Source organism: Ambystoma mexicanum, chromosome 4p, assembly GCF_040938575.1.
Source record: "Ambystoma mexicanum isolate Mex_15411 chromosome 4p, UKY_AmexF1_1, whole genome shotgun sequence".
In the NCBI taxonomy this organism is placed as follows: domain Eukaryota; kingdom Metazoa; phylum Chordata; class Amphibia; order Caudata; family Ambystomatidae; genus Ambystoma; species Ambystoma mexicanum.
The window spans coordinates 778,899,700-778,920,370 of NC_090927.1; the positions used below are offsets into that span (position 1 = coordinate 778,899,700).

At 44.7% G+C, this 20,671-nt stretch overlaps 1 protein-coding gene across 1 annotated transcript in view; it reads right to left on the reverse strand.

Annotated features, from left to right (window-relative positions):
* The window catches only part of SNAP91 (synaptosome associated protein 91), a 1,173,930-nt gene that overhangs the window by 632,126 nt on the left and 521,133 nt on the right, over window positions 1–20,671 (reverse strand). The window lies entirely within an intron of this gene.

The following is a 20,671-nucleotide window of genomic DNA, read 5'->3' on the forward strand; positions in this document are numbered from 1 at the left end:
TACAGTGGATGATAACACACAGAGATTGACTGATCAATTGAGAGAACTGATGAAACAAAATGAGAAGCTCACTCTAAAGATCTCTGAACAGGAAAAGGTTTCTAAGAGAAACAATCTTCCGATAGCCGGATTTCCTGTAAATGTAGAGAAAGGCAACCCAATATATTTCCTACAGAAGTCTCTGATCAAAATACTTAACCTAGACACAAAAATGCCATTATAAATCTAAAGAGCTCACCGGTCTCTGGGCCCCAAACCAGCCCTGGGCCAAAGACCTAGACATTTCACAGTAAAATTCCTGAGATGCCCAACAAAGGAGTTAATATTAAAGAAAGCACCGGAACTGAGGGATCTGGCATGGGGAGGTCAGAAAAGAATGATTTTTATTGACTTGCACAGAGATATTTTGGAAACGAGATGTGCCATTGACAGAGCAAAAGAAAAGGCTAGAGACAAACATCTGAAATATCTTATGGTGTATCCGGTTATATTCAGAGTAATATTGGAAGGTCAATTACACTCCTTTATCGATAAGAAATGTGCTGAGGCTTTCTTGTCTGATCTAGATTCAGGTCCAATGGCAGGCACTTCAACTATGCTGGATAACATCAAGACAACAAAGAAAAAGAGATGACCGTAATCAGAGAGGGTGAGATGAAATGGAAATGCAAACAAGTTAATTTTAATTTCTTCCTGGCTCACTGCATTGTTGTGTATAGGAACGACCCATGTACCGTATTCATTTTTTGAAGTTATGGTGACTTCTTAGTTTCTAATTTTTTTATTCATTATTGATCATTCATGTAGTATAAAATGGCTGGTGCAAAGTTATCCTTTTTTGATTCGGTTTCGAACCTAAAGCGCATTGTATATTTGTTTTTGTTTAGTTAAGAAATCTCTGATGAAAAACACAGAAAAGAAGCCAACTACAGTACTGGGCAACGTCACTACGTTACGCATGCAGTGACACGTTTGGTGCAATGGAGCTCAGTGGATAGAAGTGACACCTGATAATAAAAAAGCCACTGGTAAACGCGCTTGGAAATGTGGAACGTTGCGCGGTTTAAAGAGTAGCGCCAATGGAGGAAACTGAATAATATGGAAGGACATATGTGGATTATATGGAGATCAAAAATATGAATGGCAGATGATGGCGACAGTGGAACTTCGGTAAGCAGATGGGATGTGAGTATAGCGGTGTACCTGATACAGAGAAGCGTAACCAGCAGGAGATGGTGTGTTTACTCACAATCACCAACCTACATGGCCCCAATACAATAAACATTTGACCGCAGTAAACCAAATGCACTAAAAAAAGATAACGTGAGAAGGTACCCATGGGAAAAAGTAAAGGGGAAAAACGCGTGATGAGAGCCAACACCATTATACATTCAGGAAGCTTACAATGTACTAAATTTGTATAGTATGAAAAGACCATCATATGCTGCTTAATGTCAATGCCTGAATTGAACCATCATACACTTTGGAAGAAAAGACATGCAAGCACATTTCTAGAGACATTACATCAAGTATATAGCCCATAAGAAAATGGTATACTGTCACACTGTAAGAAAAGTAAACAGCTCACTAATTAAATGAGAATGTTGTACTATAAATCTTACCACTATTCACGAGTAGCTGAATGTGGGTTTTTAGAGAGACAAGAAGGTTTATATATGGAAAATATGTCAACCTACTACAGTTGTCATGATATTGATGGCATATGACCGCAATTGTTCACTGCAATGCTTTCCTGCAATATTTATTCCTACACTGGGTTGATAATATTTAATTCATTGGGGTGTGAAACAATATCATATTGTGAGCATGCCTTTTTGCTGAGAATTGCTATAATGCAGGAACTTGTTTGTTAACCAGGTTCTATTTAAGCTTGGTACAGCCCTCTTACAATACCTATTGCTGCTATAGACTGATTATGTCTAACCATTATAAAGGAGTGATAAGATAAACATTAAGATATTCCGCCATCTGATAGGAATTGAGGTGATGGTGATGGCATGTGTGGGTGTATATTAGTTAGTGGCCGTACTACGTTAGAAATAGCAGGTAGATGGACCAAGCTATGCTCATATCGTCGTTTAGAAATCAGAAATATAGTATATTATTGGGTCATTGGTGAAGGAAAAATGCATTGATTTAGAGATTAATGTATATTTCTGGTACAAACAATGATGGAAACAATTGCTCAATGACACAAATACCAATGCCGATTGAATGTAATTGAATATGTGGTATGGTAGTGTTTAAAGGGTGAGATAGATATGGGATGGAGCGGATGGGGGAAATAATTTGCAACAAACATTATATTGGGTATAGGCCTTACTGATGTCAATGGCTCTGGAATTGGTGACTTATGTGCATAATTTTGCTCACACAATGGGTCGGATGGTGATCAGACACTATTACTATCTCCTTACTCAGATGAGCTGTTTTATGTTAGTTTTGTCTTATGTTTGTGCTGTATCACTCTTTCCAATTTCTAAAAGCGAATGCTACATGCCGTACTTTTTATTGTTCCATCACAGACCAATCCATATCGAAAATAGATAAGGCAATTTCAATTTGAGCATGAAGCCATTAACTTTCATTTCGTGGAATGTAAAGGGGGTAAATTGTGCGCACAAACAGAGAAAAGTAATAGCACGGATTTGGAGGGATAAAGCCGACATTGTGCTTATCCAGGAAACGTGCCTAGCTGAACAATCCGAGAAGCTTTTAATTCATTCTAGGTATACGTATGCACTGTTCAATTGTTCTGTATTGAAATTGAGGGGAGAAAGTATATTGTTTAGAAGAGTACTGACTATTCAAATAGAGAAGGTGGTGAAAGATGAGGGCCAAATGTTGTTAACTGATGTTGTATACAATGGAAAGAAAATGACTATTGGAGTGTTCTATGCTCCGTGCTCACTGAGTATACAATTCTTTAATGAGTTATGTGAACTCTTGAATGGAATGCATGGCAACAATATTGTATTAGGCGGAGATTTCAATTGTGTACTAGACAGTAAATTAGACAGAACGGCACAATGCAGTTTCACGGGCAAAGGAATTAGTAAGGCATTCAATTACTTTCTTCAAAAATATAGCCTAGTTGATATATGGAGGGTGATGCATCCAATGCAGAGGGAATATACATTTTACTCACATGTACACAATTCATACTCAAGAATAGATTATTTATTGGTCAGAGATAGGATGATTAGTCAGATTCTATGCACCGACATAAGGGAGAGAGCCATCTCGGACCATGCCGCCATAGTACAACTACAGCGTATTCTTGTAGGTTCAGGTGCTAAAACAATAAAATGGAGACTGTGTGAAGGGATACTTAAAGACTTGACAGTAACTACAGGACACCTTTATTGCTGAAAACTTGAATGAAAACGAGGGGATGGCGGATACATCAGTAGTTTGGGATTGTTTTGAAGCTGTAATGAGGGATGAGCTAATTAGTAGATCTGCACATGCTAAGAAGAAGAGTTTAGAGAATTTGAAATCCTTAGAGGATAAACTAAGAAGAATACAACAAACATTTTCTACAAAGAATACTGAAAAAAAAGTGAAGGATGCTTTGGAGAATCAGATATAATGGCAGAGAAAGGGATCTTTTAAACTAAATAAAAGATCAGGGAAGCCAGAGACAAGAGTGTCAAATTATTGGCTAACAAACTCAAGGAAATAGTAGAGGGTGCTTGTATTAAGCGCATAGAAACTCACAATGGGCAAACTCTGAGGAATTCAGAGATTTGTGACTGCTTTAGAGGTTTTTATTCGAAATGATATACCTATAGACACTTTTCCTAGCATTATAGATTTGGAAGACTTCTTTAGAAAAAATGAACTTCCAATTCTGTCATCTGATGGGAAGACCAGAATCGATCAAAGATTGAAATCAGTGAGTTACTAGATGCAATTAAACGACGTAATATTGGGAAATTCCCAGGGTCCCACGGTTTAACATCTACATTTTATAACGTTTTTGCAACTCAGCTATCGTAGTTCTTATGTGATCTGTTCAATCATTCCTTATCAACTGGGTCGCTGTGTGAAATGATGAATGAAGCCTTAATCATTCTGATTCCAAAGCCAGACAAGGATCATAGACAATGTAGCAACTACAGACTGATTTCACATTTGAATATAGATTTAAAGGTCTTTTCTAAAATATGGGCTAATAGACTGAATGGATATAAAGATTTGATTGACGAGTTGCAAGTACGTGTTATATCAGATAGGTTTGGTGATAACATTAGTACGATTTTGGATGTGTTGGGAATGCAAGGTAATGAGAAGAAAAAAAAAGAAATGAGATTTCAAATTCTGTGTTGGCCTTTTCTGATGCAGAGAAGGCATTCGATAGAGCGAATTGGAAGTTTTCAGAATACACATTGCAGAAAATGGGGTTTGGCCCAGTTTTCATTAAGCCAGTAAATTATTTACTTTGGGAAATATCAGCAAAAGTGCAAGTTAATGGTTTGATATCGGACTTGTTTCCATTGTCGCGTGGTACAATACAATGGTCTCTGTTGTCACCATATTTATTTAACCTAGCTCTAGAACCGCTGGCAGCTTACATAGGACAGAGTGGTAGAATATATGGAATTCACATAAGAGATAAAGAACTGAAAATGCTGTTGCAGAGAGTGGACGAGGATTGGTGTACCGTGGTGCCTCGCTGCTGGTGAAAGTCTGTTCACTACTGCTATTGTGTTGGAAGAGGAGCCCCGCTGTGTGCTTGCCTGCAATTTCGCATATAATCTCATTCACTGCGCAGAGCACAGCGCAGAGAGTGGACGAGGAGTGGTGTACCGTGGTTGACCAGGGCTGACTAGGACTGATCCTGACCCTGCTTCACCTGGTTAGATGGGGGGGGGGGGAGTACTCCGGGCTAATTGCATTACAGCAGACAGCAAAATCATTGTAAAATCACAAGCAGTTATGAAACCGACCCTGCACAGCTCTGCTGTACACATGGGGAAACAAAGACACAGTGCCCCGCTGGTAACACCTCTCATATGCGAAGCAGATTGCGCAGTGAAATCACCACAAATGCTCCCACACTGAACAAAATCACCGACTATTAAGGGATGCCAGAGTCCATTGCGATCGAGGACACTGGCTTGCCCGTGCCACTTAAGCCAACATGAAGTATTATGGCAACGTGCCCTACACTCACTGAGGAAGATCAGGCTCTATCCCCAAGCATTGATAATAATCATTCCCTCCTCAAAATGTTTTTGGATTTATTTCAGAAGGGGCTCACTGGGATAAGTAAAAGGAACTTTCAACTCCTAAAATCATTTACACAATACTACTGGCTCTCATCTATCCAATACCAACTGCTATTGTATTCTAGCTTGGATGGCTCTTTATTCAGCGACAATGATTCTGATGAAGAAACTACTGTGTCTCACAGTTTGACTCCACAGAATTCACTGAGGTAGGCAAACCCTTCCCGTCTCACAGTAGATGCAGTACTTGCCTCTATTGAGGCACTTTTCTTGCTTTGCTCCACCATGGCAGCGGAACAACAGGAGCTTAAACATGTACTGGGGAAAGTTGTGTATGCCATTATACATACTCATGAGGAAAACAACAGACTGATAGAGAACTCACAGAGGAGTTTGCCATCTGCTCGGCTAAACAACGTAATGAGCATCAGCCTTTCTGATATATTGCCGACTATTGACCTCACAACGCACCTAGGTATTATGAATAAGAACGAGGAAGATCTTAGAATTGCCATTGGAGACCGCCCGACTGCTTCTCATAATATGTCACTCGCAATTGCTAATGACATGGAAACAACAACGACCACAAATGCAGCCAACATAGAATGCAAATATTGCTTGCTGCAGGGAAAATACCACCTATCAGCAGAAAATCTACAGAATTCATGGCCATTCCATCAGCCACAACCATTAACTTGCCTGAGAAGTCATCCACCCCTGGCACAGCACCCACGCGCTGCACCATTGTTAGGACTCGGAGTTCGACAACAGGGCTTACCAGGACTGTCTCTATTCAAGAGGATGGCTCATCTACAGCGGCCCAATTATGTGGCCCCTGTGAGAAACCTGAATGTGTCTCACCCGCTAGTCCCCTGGGGATCATCCTGGTGGCCAGGACACAACCATCACTTTGGATCCAGTTCCTGCGGGTGGACCAGTGTGGGAGGATCACCTTGATGAGGGATCTTCGGGGAGTGGGACACCGGATGGTGAGACATAGTATCCCCTTCCCTGTAACACCTTAGGATACTTAGGAACTCAAGACCCCGCCCCCTTTCCCGACACATACACTTTCTCACGGACAACTCACTGTGAGAGAAAACTAACACCCGAACCATATACCTGACATGTCCATACACAATGGCACACACCTGACTTCCATCACACTTCCCCACACAGATAAAAGGCGGAGTACAAAAGCACACTCTGAGCAAGGCAAAGAATATGAGCAAGCAGCAGTTCCAAGATGGCAGTTTAATACAAGGAGGAAGACAGCAAGACCAGAGAGGGTTGCAAGGAGGGAAGTGCCCTTGACCTTTTCAGAGAAAAACCTTTACTTTCACGAGCCTTCGAGAATAAGACACATAAGACCTGGCATTAAAGCTGAAGCAACCTGCATTGTGTGACGGAGGAACCTGGGGCTCTCCTGCATCAATAACCAAGGCAAGGAGGAGCATTTGCGCTGTGGTACTGTCCTTGGCTCCAACAACAAAGCAGCGCCAGTAGAGTCAGCACAGCCAGTGAGTCGGGGATACTTATAGCAGACCGGTCTGTGTTAGAACCAAGGTTGCAAGCTGCAACATTGTATAGAGAAATCTGACGATAACAGTCTGGGAAGCATATGTGATGAGCGACACAAATATAATTGAACAGCAAAGGAGGGGGGAGCAGCCCCCACCCCCAGGGTGCATACGAAGGTCCTGCAGTGCATAGAACAGCACTAGCCATATCCCTGCCCCACGACTCCATTTTGTATTAGGCCCAGGAAAGACATCCTGAGAGCCTACGGCCGTGCGTCCCAAATTCACAAAGAGGTGCAAAGCTATCAGCACACCAGGCTGGCTCTGCACAAGCCCTGTTCCCACGGAAGTCCATTTCCCTCTTGTTCCTCCAGTGTTGCAAATATCTAGTATCGCTTCCAGGAATGCACCCTGCGAAGAGTGTGAGACAGTACTAGGCTCTGCGCTGTGTCCATTCATCTCCACTAAACTGCCATTTAGGTCTTGGACCCCCACACACAGCCAGGCCAGAGCCGGCCACAATCCACTGACCCGACCCCCAGGTCATAACCTCCCTAAGGTGCCCACCACAGATCTAAAGCCTGCACGACTGTAGATCTCGCAAATAGCAAAACACGTCTCCTGTAACAGGAGGTACCGGGGAGCATAAATCATAGATCAATCCCCAGGGGAGAGACCTTGGGTGCGGAACTGCAGTATTAAGGATGCCTTGGATGCAGGGGTCAACATAACTGTTATCCTCCCCTCTCCCTGGCACCCATTTCCTGTGATGCCCAGGTGCCTGCCATAATGGATGAATAACCGGTTTCTGTTGTTTAGCTTAGATTAGATAAAGTGTTTCTAATGTTCGCCCTGATCTTCACCGCGTGGATGAGCCCAGCTGACCCACGTGCACCAAGATCGACGGGGAAGAAGCTGCCAATTAGCGCCTGGCATCCCCTATGGAGCAGGCCCATATATGTGGTCTCACCAACCAGCCGTGTGGATTTCTACTGTACATAATGATGTCACAGATGATGTTTTGGGCCTTCTTAAAGTGCTGCTCATGTAATTTTTTGGCAGAGCGCTCTCGAGCAGCAAAGTTCTTTGCTGGCACTTGTATTTTGTACGAGCAAAGCCTTGTTATCCTTGCAACCTATCTCTTGGCCTTATTCCGTAGTGGGTTGTATTTACTCTGGAGTGTGTGCACAGAGGTTTATGCCTTCAGTACTTATCATCTGGCTCTGAGAAAAATGTGCTTCTAGCCAACGGTATGCAAAAAAAAAATCTATATGTCCAGATAAAGGGGAAGCAATGTCTTATTCTTCAGCTGGCGCACCAACAACCAAAACTCAGGGGCCCTATGCCAAAGTAAGGTCCAATATGTTGGCCACCTTCTCTACTGCAATGCCTAATGCTGCCAAATGCAGGGTTGTTGACAAATGGATCCCTGACACGCTACTGTGACCCGACACTAATGTGTGACAACTGGATATCGTGGAACACTCGCAGATTTAACTCTTTTGTCCAATGCATTTGGTTTATCATTACTGTTGTCGAGTGATGTCTTTTTGTTGCAGGAGACTTGGCTGCTGGATAGTTTTGTCATCCACGGATATAGTATCATGTGCAAGCCTGATACAGGTGGCCTGAGGGGGCACCCAAAGGGAGGTCTGGCTATTGGTGCAAGATCCATCTACACACTAACCCCTTTCATTACAGGCATTGATTCTCCCCATCTATTACCAACTATCATCCATGGCCCGGATTGTGAGACCTCTAAAATACTCATCATAAATGCCTATGACCCACTGGGGATGGAGGTCACACAATCTTTGAGGAGGAAAGGGAATATGATCTTGCACTACTGGTTTGAATTGTATCCCAATGGGCATGTTATGGTTGCTGGGGATTTTAATGAGACCATGGAGTATGAATTACACAATGAGGAACAGATAGACCAGGAAATACGTGTGGCTACCCAAAATAAGCTATGCCCCGCAAATAGACCTAGTAACAGGTTGGGGCAACTGTTTGAAAGCCCATGACCTAATTTGTCACAGCACTAAGGGGATAGGGGGTGCAGCATTACAGACAACCCGGTCAAATGGCAAATCGCATTCTTGCCTGGATTACGCATTTAGAAACCATGGACTTTGGTATTTTAGTAGGGAAATGTCATACGTTTCAAGCACACCCAGCGACCATAAGCTCTTGATTTGGATATACAGCTTGGGAGCAATTTGCAAGCCCAAAGAAATGTACAAGTGTCAGGGGATTTGAGTAAATGACTAAGGCAACAGACTTACATTGTCCAATGCAAACATGGAAAGATAAGATGCATATGTGCTGTTGCGACATGAATGGATGGTCAATTTGCTGACATATTACAACAGGGATATGAACAAAGCCATGATACTGCTTTTAGCTTCAGGAAAACTACGACTCAGGACCATGCCCAGGAGGTGCTCAGCACAGGGTCCGTTTGATGTGGTCAACCATGATAGTAAAAAGCAACTTCAAAGAGATCGAGCAGCCATTAAAACAACTTTTGATATGACCCATGCAGAGCGGAAAGCCGCAACACTGCTTACCACCAAATACAAATATTGGATATGCCACCATAACAACTCCTTGCTGAGTGCTAACTGGAAGGTCATGTTTAAGCTTCTACATACAAATGTTGGGCACACTACCAAGGATGCATGGCTGCACATACAGCCAACAAATTAAATCCAATCGTTGAGTCGGTAGGGCTAACTCACATTAAATCCCTCTATCACAACGGTAATGTGCAGAGTGAGTTGTTGAGTAAACCTGTGGATAGCATAATAAAATTGGACTTCGACACACTGGACATTAGGGGAGTCATCATGCGACTACATTCATCTAAGGCTCCGGGCCCCGATGCAGTTCCCAACATGATATATAAATCAAACCCAGACTATCAGAGAATTCATACATGCTGCATCATTGCCAAGCAGCTGGACCAAATCCATATTGATCCCTGTCCTTAAGAAGGGTGATCCCCAAGACCCAACCAATTTCAGGCTGCTGGCCATGCTGTATTCTTTCTCCAAGATCTTTGCTTCTTTGCTTTTGAAGAAGCCGAGTACCTGGGCTGAATCGAGCGGCCGATTAAATAAAATTCCAAACTGGCTTTAGAAAGTCCCATAATACAGTGCCAAGCACTTGTGTTTTACAATACTTTGCTGTGGAAACATCTAGAAGCAAAAGGAAACTGTACCTGTGCTATGTGGACTTTTCTAGGGCTTTTGATTCCATTTCTCGTCCTTTGCTCTGGAAAGAAACTGAGATTGGTGCATTGACCCATCCCTACTGTGGTTCATTATGGCTTTGTACCAGGGCACCAGTGTGTCCATTCGCCTAAATCAGGAGGGTGACATTTCATCTGAACTCAAAGCAAACGTTGGGCTTAAGCAGGGGTGTGCATTGGTAACCCTGCTATACAACCTATACGTTTCCGATCTGGACGAAACCTTGAGAGATCCGCAACTTTCTGCAACTTTCCACTTCGCATCGGAACTGTACCTGCCCCATGGCTGATTTGGACAACAGTCCTTATGGATTATACCCAGATTGCACTCCAGCTTTTGATTGACGCCCTCCAGAGCTATGCCACCACCAACAAACTCGCCATCAAATCCAAGATAATGACATTCGGGCAAAGAAATAGTAGAAAAAGCCCTTTTGTCTGGAAGCTTGGAGACTCCAAGCTGGAAGTAGTTGAGAATATATATATTTGGTTTTCCCTATATATACTGTCCCAACACAAATGGCTTATAAGAACACATTCAGAGGAAAATTATGAGGAAATGGTCAGCCATCAGACGCTATGTGGCTACACATGGAGGGAACAACATCGAAGGACTATTGGCTATGTACACTTCCAGTGTAATTCCATAACTGACATATGTCCTGGAATTACTCCCGGAACAGCATCTGGGATGGTTAGACAAATTGGAAGGGAAGATCCTCAGAATGATTCTGGGCGTTCCCAGTTCAGTCCTGGTGGAGGCCCTTCGCTTAGAATTGGGACTGCAGTCATTGAGAGCCAATTGGTGCATGAAGCGCTGTACATTATATACTGCTTTGATCACTGCCCTCAACAATGGTCTAACATTAGCTGGTATTTTCTCTGGAAGGTTCCAAACTCCATGCTCCAACTCATTTCTATTTGCGTTAAAAAATAAGGGCACACAGACATTTCGGCAACATCAATTTAGAGGTTGATACCAGCTCGGCCCTGTAAGAGGATTCAATTCAACACTACAGCTAAGTCAATGCCTAGTCTGGGATACTGAATGGAAACCCTTATTGATATATCTTTATGTCCAGTTCATGCGTATGGATGACTACCCCTATATAACACCCCTCTCTTAGAATCTCCCTGACCCCACTGAGCCAAGAAGTAGGTTTGTTTTGCAAATTTAAAAGATTTATTTGAAATAAAATTAAACCATGTATATATATATATATCACACTTTATAATAAATTAATAATTGGATATCACACTTAATCTGATATGATAAAGATTAACAACGGAGAATCTGGCACTAGCACACTTGTGAATAGGAACAGAAGAATAAGGTGGTAGAGAATACTTAATCTAAGTTCAGATGGATGTAATGTTGAATGAAAGGCAGTACAGAAAATACTCAATATGATTTCAACAAAACAATGTAATCACTTTTCTCTGGCAATCCACTCCCCCCCTTTATGCAATGCAAGGAAATGGAAGGAAGCACACAGTTCTCAGAAATGCAATCAAATGTGTTTCAGTTCACCCCAGCAAGCTTGGACTACAGAAGTTTAAAACACAGGCCCAAAATGCTTTTATATGTGCTGGCAATGAAGTGAAAAATATGCTAAAATGCTTTTAATTCCCTCTAGAGGTTTAGGGTGAGTGGTATATGCTTTGAATAAGTTCAGGATCACTTTAGCAATGCTCTATAATGGTTGTCAGATTGCAAACGAATTTTTGCAACGGAAGGCAAGCAGCAGCAGATTTTTACACGTGGAGAAATTGGCAAATCGCGGTAAAATTCGCGAGTGCGCCAGGCGCGATTACAGAGGAACTACAAGGACTATCACTATCGTTTTGGGGTCCTAGGACAGCCTAGGATCTCAGCTTCCAGATGAAAGTTACTGCAAGTCTCTAAGACAAACGGTTACGGAGATATGAGCGATTAAATAAAGGTTGTTTTTCGGATTTGGAATGTTAAAATTCAAAGTGACAAGTGCAGCTTGCAACTAGAAAATGACAGGTGACAGCTTTAAAAATGACAAGGTACAACTTCTAGGAGACAGTTCTGGTTAGATTAAAATAGATTGAATTATATTATTTTAACTAAGAGATTGGTTCTGCACAGTTCTGCTATGTACTCACAATATATTAGAAATAGAATGGGCCTCGCCACGGATCTGGTCAGGTTTTGGACTGGACTCCGGTTCAGCTCTCTGGTTCTGCTAACAACGGTCTGGTCTGGGTCTGCTCTCTCTCTGGATTCTGGAGATTGATGGATTTAAAGTCTGGATCTTTCTGCACAGCTTTCTCTAGAGATTGATGGATTTGAAGTCTGGATTTTCCCGCAGAGCGTCCCGCAGCAAATGGATTTGAAGGTCCCTATCTGTCCTGTCTGCTTTTATCTGTTTTTAAAATGGGTGTGTGTGCAGCATCACTAGCCAGCCCCTCTCTCAACTGCCCATTGGCCAAATTCTCCCCTCTCCCATGATTGGGGAAGGAACTGTGAGTCAGAGTGATGCTGTAGGTTTTATGGGTCAGAGGATCCTCCCCTGTCAAATTGCACACAATCTATATTTGATTAAAAAAAACATATTTGCACAGGTACACATTTGTTTAAAATTACACGCACCCCTCACATATCACAGGAGGTATCCCCTGTTCAAACTCTGCTCTTCCTGGGGGCTTGCATTCAGAAATGGCACATATTTCACTTTTTAACTGATTTTGCAATATCGGACATTAACCCAAATTTACACACATGTGCGCAAGGAGTATGGACATTAGTTGATGAAGTGTCAGATTTTTCACATGCACACATTTTGAGTAATATCCTCTTTTCCGCTAAAATCCCCCTGAACATACCACCAGGTCCTAGCACGTCTTCAAATGTGCACCGAAAAATCACAAGAATTATGGCATCATTTAAATAATTATGACAAGTCCGTACTATGAGTTATTCATCTTTTTAGAGTTATGTTCTGGCCCCAAAGGGGTGTGGTTTCCCCCCAGCACAAGGTTGAATTTCTGGTTTTTCCAGTTCTGCCAAGCCAGCTTGCTCTCACAGGCAGTGCCCCTCCCCTGTCCTTCCAGGAGGAAGCTCCATTTACGACTGCCGCCAATAAAACATTTGCCTGAGTCAGGACAGGGCTTTGTTCAGAGCTCCTGTATTCTGTGGGGGCTCCCCTTAATTCAATTATCAGAGAGATGGCATATCCTTAGTGTGGCCAGCAAAAGGCAGATAGGCCTGGGAACACAGCTGTGACTCAAGTTTCACTCCTGATGGGGGGTAGTTGCCAGGCAAAATTGGAATCTCTTTAAGCCAGTTTTTAGCTACATGTCATTTCTGTTCCCCAGTTTTCTGCATTCAAATAAAACTAAACATTTTTACATATGCAGCTAGAATGCTGATTCTAAGTTTAAAACTATGACATTTAAACAATTTAAACCTATGTGACACTCAAAAGTAGGTCACTCAGTCAATTTAAACATTTAGATTTTTAGTGTCTTTCAGTCCAAATTTACTTAAACTGCTGAAATCCACAGCTCAGCCAGTCTTGTTATAAACCTTCAAGTCACTTCAGAATATAACTTTACATTGGATCCACCTCTCAGTAAGTCTTTCTTTGGCTTGCCTTGGGTTCATTTATTCAGTTTTACACAAAAAAGTAAAATCTGGTGTTGTTTTAAAACGCCGGCTTTTTGATAGTGGTGAGTACTGGTACTGCACCCCTTTTTGGGATTTAAGAAAATGAATTCCCAACAGTTATGGGTTTGCTTTTGGCAATCAGCATTGCCATTCCCAATGGTTTCAGACTACTGTGTGGGTAGTCCAATGGTGGTTTTAGGCAGTGTCCTTCTGTGCCCATAACATCGGCAAAAATGAGTGGCAGCCTATCCTTCATGCATTTCCCTGTGCATTTTCTGGGAAGCTCTGGCCAACATGATGTTTTCCATGTCAGTACTGCACAGTTTTGAGGTAGGGCTTGGATGCGTGGATAAAAACATCCCACAGCCCGGACTGCAAGTTTGATTGGCCCTGATGTGCCCAATAAACTGACAACCAAAACACAAGTTTGGGATAGAGCATGCACCATCGCTCATCTCAGTAGGAAAAAAGATATGTCGTATATAGCAGACAGGGCTTTCTGCACTTATCCAACTAAGATCTGTAGTAGAGAATTGCTGAGATTTGTGAGCTATCTGCGTTTTAATATACTACCAATTTATGAATACACAGGGGCATGGAGCAAAGTTGCTTGCGACAAGAGACAGAGCAGATTATGCAAGGTAACCATTGAGACAGCTAGAAACATATTGACACAATGTCCAAACTTGACTAAGCAATATTGTAAGGGCTACCATCTCCTAGTGCGGCAAATACAGAATGTGCAGGGAGAACAATTGTGGAGCACACTAACAGGGACCACCTCATTAGTGGCCACTAGTGCTGCACACTGTGTATGGAAGGAGGCACAAAAAAAAAGATAGGAGAGACACTGTTCCTGTGTCCCCGGATTAAACATCACATGCAAATCAGGAAGCAGACAATGGCTTCCTCTTCCTCATTACACCAACCCTTTTCGGTTCCCTCTCAAGAAACCATATAAGTATAAATTTGAGAATTGTTCACTGTAAGTGCTATTTTTTTTTTAACAGGTTACCTCTGCCTTTGTTGATTGTATTCCAATTTTTTTTTATCCAATGTATGTGTGCTTAAGGTTGTAATCTTTTAACCAAATGAAAAAAAGAAAAAACAAAAACATATATATATATATATATATATGGGATACATTACTATCCGTAATCGTATTTCTGATGCTTGTATCTGCTTAGATTCACATGCTGTGCATAGGCCGACATCTAGTGGAAGCTGCGGAGTATTACAGTTTGTTTTTCGAAAGTCGAAAATGGGCGTCGACACAGGCGTGCCAGTAATACTATCCCTAGTGTGACGTCCACTGTACCCAAGATCCCTCACGCGTGTAGGATCCTCAGATTGTATTTTTTCTGACATGAGGAAGCATGAGGAGTAGCGTGAGTACAGATAATCCAAGCAGATAGACAGAAAAGGTAAGACTACAAGCAATCATGCGCCTTCTCTCGGAGGGGAGGAAGGGTGGGTCGCATGTGAATCTAAGCAGATACAAGCATCAGAAATACGATTACGGATAGTAATGTATCCCTTCTGAGGCTTGTGGAATCTGCTTAGATCACATGCTGTGCATAGATTAGCGAGCAGTACCAGAAGAAGGAGGTGGGATGTGAGAAGGGTCATGAGCAAACAGGTGTCTTAGAACCGCTTGTCCCACTTGTGTATCTGTCTTGGAATGAGTGTCAATGCAGTAATGCTGAGTAAAAGTGTGAATAGAGCTCCAAGTAGCCGCTTTGCAAATGGTGTCGAGGGGAACATTTGCAATGAAAGCCAGAGTGGCACCAATGCCTCTAGTAGAGTGGGCCCTTGGCGTAAAAGGCAGAGTCTTGTCAGAAAGAGAGTAACACAGCTGTATACAGTTGATAATCCACTTCGAGATAGCGCCCTTAGAGACGCGATCCCCCTCTCTGCCTGTAGCTACGGAGACAAACAGTTGATCTGTTTTCCTTAGCGGTCTGGTTTTATTTACATAGTATAGGACCGCCCTACGCACATCTAGGGTGTGTAGTTTCACCTCAGCCGAGCTTTGCGGGTTCTGGAAGAAAGCCGGAAGCTCGATGGACTGGTTTACATGGAACTTGGATATGAATTTAGGTGAGAACCTAGGGTGTGTGCGTAAAACCAGTTTGTCCTTGTGGATAGTAAAGAAAGGATCCTGCACTGACAGAGCCTGAATTTCACTGACCCTTCTTATGGAGGTAATGGCTACTAAGAAGGCCGTTTTATAAGTCAGGTGTTTGAGACTACTTTTATGCATGGGTTCGAATGGGGGTCCCATGAGCTTAGCTAGCACCACGTTGAGGTCCCATCCTGGCGGTGGGTTCGAAATAGGAGGGTGAAGTCTCTTTACTCCTTCCATGAAGGCTTTAACCACTGGTACTTTCCACCACGAGACCTTGTTATGGGATGTGGTGTAAGCCGAGAGGGCTGCCAGGTGTACTTTCAGCGAGTTAAAAACCAACCCTGCATCCAGCAGGTGGAGCATGTATGTCACAACGTTGGAAGGAGTGCAATCAACCGGGTTGATTTGTTTATTCTGGCACCAGATAACGAATCTTTTCCACTTATCAAAGTAACAGTGCCTTGTATTTGGTTTCCTGGACTCCTTTAGAATGTCCATACACCTCTGTGGTAATTTGAGATGTCCAAACTCTATGACTTCAGGAGCCATGCTGCTAGGTTCATAGAGTTGGGTTCCTGATGCACTGTTTGACCCTGTTGCTGGGACAGTAGGTTGTACCAGGCTGGGAGTCTGATGGGTTCGCACACCGCCATCCTGCGTAGGTGTGGAAACCATGGTTGTCTCGCCCACATGGGAGCAACTAGGATGAGCGTCATAGATTCCTTGTTCATCTTGTACACCACCTTCCTGATGAGAGGAGTTGGTGGAAAAGCGTACGCAAACATCCCTGACCAGTTCATCCACAGGGCATTCCCTTGGGAGTCCGGCTGGGGGAACCTGGATGCAAATCCTGGGCATTGTTTGTTTTCGCTTGTGGCGAATAGGTCTATAGTGGGGAAACCCCACTGAGAGAAGAGATCTTCTACTACGTCTCTGTGAAGGACCCATTCGTGTTCTTCTGGGAGGGAGTTTCTGCTTAGAGCATCCGCTAGGGAATTGAGCTCCCCTGGAACATGTTGCGATGACAGGAAGATGTTCCGTCTGAGTGCCCATATCCATATTTTCTGGGCAAGCTTGGACAGATTTGGCGAACGAGTCCCCCCTTGCTTGTTCAGATAGAACATGGCTGTCGTGCTGTCCGTCCTGATCTGCACCGACAAGTTCAGTAGATGGGGCTCGAACGCCCTTAGCGCTCGGAATACTGCCAGAAGCTCTAGCAGATTGATGTGGTTCTTGGCTACTGAGTGAGACCAGAGACCCTGAGCTGTGTGGTGGAGATGGTGAGCTCCCCACCCAGTCAGGCATGCATCTGTAGTCACCACGGCTTGTACTTCGGGATCGTAAAAGGGTTTCCCCTTTGCGAGATTCTCTCTTGTCCACCAGTGTAGGCTCTGTACGAGTGTTGGCGAAACGACCACTAGATCGTCCCAATGACCACTTGCCTGAGACCACTGTTTCGCCAACCATTCCTGCATGGGACGCATGCGCAGACGCGTGTGGGGGACCAGGTAAATGCATGACGCCATCATGCCCAGTAACCGCATAGCTTTGCGTACTGTTATCTGTTGACCTGACTGATAATGCGGAATTTGCAGAAGTATATTCCGAATTCTCTCTTCCGAAGGGAAGGTCAATCCTTTCTGAGTATCTAGGATAGCTCCTAGAAACTGTTTTGAGGTGCTTGGCACCAGACTTGACTTTTTCTCGTTGATGGAGAAGCCTAATTCGTGGAGGAGGTCGATAGTCCTCTGAATGTTTGACCTGCAAATTCCTGGGGTTTCCCCCGTTATGAGCCAGTCGTCCAGATAAGGGTACACCGGGATTGCTTCCCTGCGTAGGTGTGCAGCCGCCACCGCCAGTACCTTGGTGAATACCCTTGGTGCTGAAGCTATCCCGAAGGGCAGTACCTTGAATTGGTAGTGGCGACTGTCCACCTTGAAGCGCAAGTACTTTTTGTGCGCTGGGAGCATGGAAATATGAAAATAAGCATCTTTCATATCCAAGGTTGCCATGTAATCCCCCTTTTTTAGGAGGGGGATTACCTCTTGTAGCGTGGTCATACGGAATTTTTGGGGCTTGACATATTTGTTGGCAGGCCGTAAGTCCAATACTGGGCGCATTGTCAAATCTTTCTTTGGCACAAGGAAGTAAGTTGAATAGATACCCTTGTTTACCTGGTGTCCTGGGACGAGTTCTATCGCGTCCTTTTCTAGCAGAATGGCGATCTCCTCGAGAAGGATCCTTTGATGCTCTAGGGAGTGCACTCTTTGTCGTGGAGGATGATTCCGGGGACGCTGCAGTAGTTCTATACAATATCCTGCGGATACTGTTGACAGCACCCATCTGTCTGAGGTGATCCCTTCCCAAGCCTGGGTGAAGGTGGAAATGCGTCCCCCTACTGGGGTTGCGTGGCAAGGGACCCTGAACTGAGCGTCACTGTTTTGGTGGAGGCGTGCCACCGCCCTTGTTGGGGCTGCCTCTGCCTCTTCCACGACCTCTCTTGTTACCCCTGCCGTAACTCTGGGTAGACTGCTGGTTGTTATTCCATTGTGTACCTTGTCCCTGGGCATAGTTGCCTCTTTGTGAATTTTGGCCGCGTGGGCGACGAAAATTATTGTTCCCCCTCTGGTTAGGGGGTTTGTTGGTAAGCTGGCCAAGGGATTTGAGAGTCTCATATTCATCTTTGGCATTTTTAAGTGCGTCTTCGACCGCTTTCCCAAACAATAGGTCGGGTTCCACTGGCTTGTCTATTAAAGAAGCCTGGGTTTCTGTCTTGAATCCCGACTGCCGTAACCACGCATGTCTCTTGATAACAGTACCTTCTGCTATCAATCTCCCTGCGTTGTCAGCGGCGTCGAAAGTTGCTTTTAAAATGCAACCAGACACGGCTCTCCCCTCTGCCGAGATCCGAGCCAGCTGGCCCTTTAACGGTTCTGGAGCAGAGGCAATGAGCGCCGCGACTTCTTCCCATTGATGGCAATTGTAACTAGCCAACAGGGTGGTGGAATTCGCAATCCTTGCTTGGTAGGCGGACGTTGAGGCTACCTTTCTGCCAAACCCGTAAAGTTTTTTGCTCTCCTTGTCGGGAGGAGCTTCTGATGAAGATAAGGGCGTGCCAGCCCTCTTTCTAGTGTTGGTCACCACTAGGGAATCTGGTTTAAGATGTCCCTTTATATACAGAGGGTCAGACTGGGCTGCCCGGAAAATCTTTTCAATTCTGGGGTTGACAGCTCTGGTGAGGTTAGGATTCACCAGGGAAGGATCTATTCTTCGTTGGATGGATTTGAGGATAGGGATGGTCTGAGCGACCGGTCTTCTCTCTCCTACAAACTCCTCCGCGAAGTCCCTTTCCTCCTGTACACCGTGGGTGTCGATGTGGAAGTGTTCCGCTGCTCGAGCGAGAACCTCGTTAAGGAGGGGCTGGTTATCAACTGGAGAGTCAGTAACTGGGGCTTCGCTTTGTACTGGGGAATCTACTCTGTAAATTTCCTGCTCATCTTCTCCCTCCTCCAGGTCCTCATCCTCTGCATAGTAATCTGTCCCGGTTTGTTCTTCCATAATTGCAAACTCCTGGTCCTCTTCAGGGAAAACTTGTCCCTGATAACTGGGGAGTGGAGTAGAATATGGAGTGGAGTAAGGCTGAACCTCGAAGGGTTCAGGTCTTTCGACCCGGGGCTTTTTACTTAGCGGGATAGGATCGGAGGAGCCTGAGGGTGTGGCCCCTTGAGGGTTATATGAAAGAAAGTGTTCTGGGTTCTTATCATAAAAATCAGCCAAGGAAGACATCCTAGACATAACCCTGTCTATGTCTTCACTGGACCATTCCCTGGAACAGGGTATTAATTTAGCAGGTGATTTATTTTCAAGGGTAGACTTGTGTTTGCTTGTCTGCTTAGGCTTTACAGGGGTGGAAGGCTGTGCTTTCCGCTGTTTCCCCCCTTCTCCGTGCGTGGAAAAATGTTTTCCCTGTCCCTTGGGGGCCCCAGCGACTTTCGACGCCTGGCGTCGAGGGTCTGGAAAGGTATCTGTGTGCTTTGGGCGTGGGGCCTCACTGGTGTTAACCGCGGTCTCGGTATCTTGGAGCGCGGCCTGGGGGTGGAAGTCGTCTTCGTCTCCCGACGATCGAACTTCCGTTAGTGTGTGTAGCGAGGCACTTTTGGCAAGAGTGGATGATTGCCTTGCGTCGTGAGGCGATCTCGATCGAGAGCGCCCAGAGGACACCGAGTCGGACCGTTCTTTTTGTGCCTCTTTCCGGGAAGTCGACGTCGTCGAGGTCCGGTTGGTCTTAGTGTGTTTAGTGTGTGTTAGGTGTGTAGCGCTTGCGTCGCCGGGGGTCTTCCCCATAGCCGCCTTGCCGGACGACCTTCCGAGGTCGGGGACCTGCGCTCGTCGGCTGTCTTTCGACGCCGTAATGCCCTCGCCGTCCGAAAGTACGGCGTCGCTGCCATCGCTGAAGGCGCCCTCCGCTGCCATGGCCTCCTGCCTGGCGTGGTGGGCCCAACGCTTTGTCGAACGGTCCTTAAGTGTCTTAGGTTTAAACCTACTACACGCTCTGCAGTTCGCTTCGGGGTGATCCCTCGGCAAGCAGAGATTGCACGTGGCGTGCCTGTCGACCCAAGGGTATTTGCGATTGCACTTGGGGCAGAATTGAAAAGGGGTACCCTCCATACGCACCTTAAGGCAGCGGGCTGCTAAGTGTAGGAATATATATAAATGTAACTATATATCAAGAGTGAAGAGTATGTACCACCCCCCACTCTCCCTACTTGTAAGGGCCGAGGCCAGCGGCCTACTAGGCCCGGGCCGAGGCCAGCGGCCTACCGAGGCCCAGATCCGTCGTGCAGCAGTCGACGGTCGATGACTTCTCCAGCCGTC